This window comes from Nicotiana tabacum, chromosome 11 (assembly GCF_000715075.1).
Source record: "Nicotiana tabacum cultivar K326 chromosome 11, ASM71507v2, whole genome shotgun sequence".
NCBI classification, from domain to species: domain Eukaryota; kingdom Viridiplantae; phylum Streptophyta; class Magnoliopsida; order Solanales; family Solanaceae; genus Nicotiana; species Nicotiana tabacum.
The window spans coordinates 135,041,487-135,047,857 of NC_134090.1; positions in this window are offsets into that span (position 1 = coordinate 135,041,487).

Below are 6,371 nucleotides of genomic sequence, written 5' to 3' on the forward strand. Positions count from 1 at the left end.
ATGTCCATCATCAGTATGGCTAACGATCACTCTTACTAGCTTTTAAAGTGTATTTGATCAAACAAACAACTTAAATTACAATGTAAATTAGTATTTTCACTAATATTTTGTTGATATAGTATTTAATTACATATTTTAAATTTTATAGTCATTAATAAGTTTTAATAATGATAAATTAAGGACTCATATGTTCAGAAAACAAACAATATTAATTATATATTGTTTAGATTTAGAGTCATCTTAATAATCATATAAGTTTTCAGATGTATACATATTAATCCAAAATTCCTAATAAAAATAAATAAAGCCTAAGTCTATCCATCTTTAAAATATCGAACGAAAAATAATTTTCTCTTTCAAAAAAATTGAGAAATGGAATAGAGAGAAGTTATATCTATATCTATTTTTTGTGAAGTGTGCATTTAAAAATAAATTTTTAAAGAGTTGTATAGAGAAGAGTTATTTCCACCAACAATAATTGCACATTAATTTCAAATAAATTGGATCGACAATATGATTCCTGTCTATTTACTTTCCTCCTTTTAAGTTCATCTCAAATTTATCTCAATATAATATTGTATAAAAATAAAAATAAGAACTCTAAGAAAAAGAACTTCTGCACATAAGTTCCTTATATTCTACTATTATACAAAATTTTCAATTAATTGGTGTCGCTCACATAGACTTTTTGTTTTCCTTGTATCATATTTTTGCTAGTTCTCATGAACTCCAGAAAATTGTAGGTTTTTAAGAAAATTTCTCTGTGATTTTCGGTTTACCTTATTCCTTTTTAATATTTTCACTTATCATACTTTTACACCTATCAATAAGTATATTTAAAGTAAATGTAAGACATAATCAAATCCTTTCCAGCAAGTTTCTCTCGTTTTATCCTCTATATATGCTACTTATACACCTTTGCCAAATCTAGCCATCTTTAGACTATTGTTGTATGATCGCATATCCACTTTAGAATTCGAATAAGTATGAGACCCATTTTATGGATATGTTTGACTTTAAATGCCCAACATTCGCTCCATATAATATTGCTAGTTTTACAACCGATCTATAAGACTTGTCTTTTTATTTGGTAGATATCATTTTATCACGCAAAACTTTAGTGACACTTGCATTTTGGCTATCATATTTTCAATTTATATAACGTCTTCATCTATCACATAATTTTTTTGAAACATCAGGCCTAGATATCTTAATTATTTGCATTTAGGCAAAGTGATTCCGTATAATCTCACTTCTTTATTCTTCTGTAACGACTCGGCCGGTCGTTTCATAAGTTACAGTCCCGTTAAACCTATTTCTGCTTCTTTATGTGTTGTTCAGTTGTATTATGTGGTATTGGGTTGTTTGGTTCGGGTTCGGAGTGGTTGTGTAGAGGAATGAGACACTTAGTCTCTTTTTGGAAAGCATTAGTTGGAAAAGTCAATCGGAAGTTGACTTGTGAGTAAATGATCTCGGAACTTAGTTTTTATGGTCCGGATAGCTTCGTGAGGTGATTTGGGACGTGTGTGCAAAATTGGAGTAGGTCCATTGTGTCATTTGGAGTAGGTCTGTTGTGTCATTTGAGACGTGTGTGCAAAATTTCAGGTCATTCAGATGAGATTTGATAGACTTTTTGATCAATTGCGGAATTTGAAAGTTTTGGAATCCTTAGGCTTGAATCCGAGGGTGATTTGGTGGTTCGATGTTGTTTGGAGTGTTCCGAAGGTTGGAATAAGTTTGAATAGTGATATGTGACTTGTTCGTATTTTTGGATGAGGTACCAGGGACCTTGGGATGATTTCGGATGGTTATCGAAAAGTTTGAAAGTTGGAGAATGCAGCTGAAGCTGCTGGTTCTGTCATAACCGCACCTGCGGTTAGGGGACCGCAGGTCCGAAGACCGCAAAAGCGAGGAAAGGCCGCAGATGCGGTTGAGCAGCGCAGAAGCAAGAGTTAAGGCGCACCTGCGAGCCCGCAGGTGCGGTGGATTGACCGCATGTGCGGACGAGAGGATTTAAGTGAAAATCCGCAGAAGCGGAGATTTGTCCGCAGGTGCGGAAATACCTGGGTAGGAACTATATAAACATGCCTTCGCGAAATTTAGGTTGTTTTTCACCATTTTATCCAGAGTTGAAGCTTTTTGGAGGGTTTTGAAGAGGGAATCAAGGGGGTTTTCATTGAGGTGAGTTTCTTGAACATAAAACTCAATTCTATATTGATTTTCAGTTGTTTAAGCATGAAATTAGTGGGATTTAAAGCCTAAAAATTAGAGAATTAGGGTTGAAATTGGAGAGTGTAAATTGGGGATCTGAGGGGCCATTTGAGGTTCGATTTTGATGTTTTTGGTATGTATGGACTCGTAGGAGGATAAGAATTCTATTGATGTAATTTTTATCGGATTCCGAGACATGGGCCCGGGGGTCGGGTTTGACCAAATTCGGGATTTTTAATGTAATTTGATTATTTTCGCGTGGGCTTTGTTCCCTTAGCGTATATTGATGTTATGATTCTAATTTTGCATAGATTCGAGGCGAGTTGAGGCCGAGTCGAGAGGCAAGGGATTCACGGTGTAGGATTTCATCCGGTTCGAGGTAAGTAACGATTGTAAATCTAGACCTGAGGGTATGAAAACCCGAAATTTTGTACTGTTTTGATAAATGAGGTGCCACACATGCTAGGTGACAGGCGTGTGGGCGTGCACCTCTAGGGATTGTGACTTAGTCCGTCCCGTGGCGACTGTAGAGTTGCATATTTTGATACACTTTATATGATATCCATGTGTTTTAGAAATGAATCTGTTAACTTGGGCGGAATGCCATGTTTGGGGCCTTGTGCTGAACTGTTTGGACCCTTAAGGGTATTTTACTACTTTCCTCACACTGTTTTGATTTGAAAGCATATCCTCAGTCATGATTTTACCTGTTTATTATTGATTCAGTTTTATTACTCTACTTTCAAATATAAGAAAATTGTTTGGGCTGAGTTCCCTGATTTTAACTGAAATGCCCGAGTGACTGTGAGGTTAATGACTAAGAGAGAGGTTGAGGATCTGATAGTGAGGACTATATATATCTATGGGCCGGGTTGCACGCCACAACAATATTTATATGTATATATGGATCGGGATGTGCGCCGCAACAATATTTATATATATGGATCGGGTTGCACGTCGCAGCGATATGTTGGATCGGGCTGCGCGCAGCGATATAACGCTTGAGCTGTCGGAGCCCTTCCGGAGTCTGTACACCCCAATGAGCGTAGTCGACTATATATTGTGGATCGGGTTGCATGCCGTAGCGGTTATTATTATTATTATTATTATGAAATATCTATTGAGTGGGAGTGCTGAGTGTGAGTACTGATTGACGAGAGTTGAGTCACGAGTGATTGAGAGGCTTGCCCGACGGGCTATACTTATGAGTGATACTTTACCCGAGGGGCTTGCTTATGAGATTTCCTGTTTTCACTCTTCTTTTACACTGAGCCTCTATTGAAAAACGTTGAATAAATGCTTTAAAGGATTTTCATTAAAACTGGAGTTTTTACGAGACATTCGGTTATTGAACTGCAGATTTTGACTTTGATATTTCTGTTGAAATTCTTGGTAAAGTATGTATATGATTTTAAATGCTCGTCACTGCACTCAGACTTTATTTACTTTGGTTACTTACTGAGTTGGCGTACTAACGTTACTCCATGCACTATGTGTGCAGATCCAGGTGCCCGAGCATCAAAGTGAGAGCTTTTAGCAGCTTCTGTGTATTTTCGGAGTTAGCAAGATAGCTGCACGGCGTTTGCAGCGCTGCCTTTCTCCTTCCTATCCTAGTACTTTATATTTCAGACTTATTTTTATATTAAACAGACAGTGTTGAGTTGTACTTAGTGGCTCATGACTAGTGACACCAGATTCAGGTTGTGTTGATGTATTTACGTACTTGTTTCCGCGTATTTCTTTTGATATTTTAAAAATGAAAGATTTGAGACTTAATCTGTTTGGAAAAACAAATTTTACAAAAGATCTTCTATATTGTTCGTGTTGTTTCGACTGGCCTAGTACTGTAATAGGCGTCATCACGACCGGGGTATTTGGGATCGTGACATTTTCCTATATTGACTAAACTTACATTTACGTATATTCAATCTTAGTTCTGTTTATCCTAATATCCTCATACTCAAGAGCGTTTCTCCCTAGTTCAAAGTTTTTGGTAGACAGACTCATTGGTTTCACTAATGAACATAATAGCAAATATCATACATCATGCGACTTTATCCTGTATAGTGTTGGTTTGCTCATTCATAACTTAGATAAATAACCATGAGCTTAATGTCGATTTCTGGAGTAACTCATGATTATGAGAAATTCCTTTGTATACCATATTATTGTCCGCACACTAATGACAACTCCTTCGTACATATTCTTTATAATATTTTGTATATTTAACATTAATTCATGTCTTCTTTAATATTTTCCAAATGTCTTTTCTTGACATTCCATCACACATTTTCTCTAGGTCAATAAACACAATATATAAATCTTTCTTCTTCTCATAGTAAATTTTCATTAATTTTCTTTGAAGGAATATAACCTTCATTGTAGATCTAATATGTATAAATTCAAGATGGTTCTACGTAGCTCTTGAGCAGAAATACGCTATCAATGTTTCTCAAAGTTTCATCATATAGCTCATAAGTTTAATATTACGGTAGTTCACATACCTTTGAATATTTTCATTGTACCTGTACATTCAAATCAAGATACTCTTTCTCTACTCGTAAGACATACTAACCATTTCTTTATATATAATACTAATTAACCTGGTAAGTCATATTACTCCAACTTCCTTGAAAAAAGCTATATTTATCCTTTATGAAAAAAACTGCATCAGGTGTTTACACCAAGCAAATAAATAAATGACACTTGTCATTATATTAAATTACAGTTGTTAGTACTTAACTAAGGTTAACTACCTTTTATTTTATACATGATCTTAAATAATAATATAAAATTATACTTGATCGCCTTGCTATTCCCTTGTGCTCTTAACGGCAAGTAGATTGAATAGAAATAGTTAATCATTTTTATCAATTCTTGTGGCCAAAAATATTTCTATCTTTCAATAAAAATAAATGTTAGAAATAAATGAATTAACCCAAAAAAATAAATGAATGAATAAATGTAACCCAAAAAAATAAATGTAAAAATATTTCTATCTTTCAATAAAGATAAATGAATGAATCAAGCAATAATATGTGAGAAAATAAAATAATGTTAGAAATGGTTCATCTTTTATATGAAGAATTAACCCAAATAGGCGTCCACCTAATCTCTTAAACTAATAATAGCCGATAGATGTGTAATATATATATATATATATATATATTATAATATGTGTATAATTATATATAATTTATGTATATCGGCTAGAAAAAGTAAACAGTAAATCTGATTGGCAATTTGAGTAACAATCCCCCCTTTTTATTGCAATTTTAGAAAACTTAAGAAGATGTGTTAATGAAATAGTATCATGATAATATAAAGAAAAAAAGAAGAGATAAATGTTGATAATATAAAAGATAAAATAAGCATTTAAAAAAAAACTCAATTGAGGTATGAGAGGGGGAATAACTATTATATTCAACATTAGACGGAGAGTTTGATTTTTGAAGCAGAATTCAGAAGGTGTATATGATTTCCACTTATTTTCTTTTTCCTTACTCATAAATGCTATTACTTGTAATAATATGACATTATTTGTGAACAACACTTAACTAAGAACACAATTAGTCTTTACTTATGAATAAAATTTACTTCTAATTATATTCACTATATGATGAGCCTTTCCAATTGAAAGGATTGTTCATCGTGGGGCAATGGTTTATTTTTCGCATATATGTTTAATTTCTTTGCTTAAATATTTGATTTTTAACTTCTACGGTAGTTTCTCTCAGCTTACTTATATTGAGTGTAGTTGATAGTATTGTATGACGTATATTATATACTTCTTTCTTTATTATAATATTATAACTTTAATTACTAAATTTATTAAACATATCTAAATGTTGATCGCGCAAAGCGCGAACCTATTAACTAATTATTTTATGAAACAGGGTGAACAAAACTCTTTTATTATGGCTGTATTATCTTTTTTTAAAAATTATTTATTGAAAAAAGACTCCTACTAAATTTTAGTTTTCCTCTTATGATTAACTTAACTAAAATTGGTGTAAACACCGGTAAGGGCAAAGATTAAATTCTTTTAGATAATTAAATATTATTACAGTGACAAAAATGAATAATAAAACCTTCAATAGTTGAATTTTGTAATTTCATATGTAATTGATGGAAAAATCCCCTCTGGAATATCATTTGGT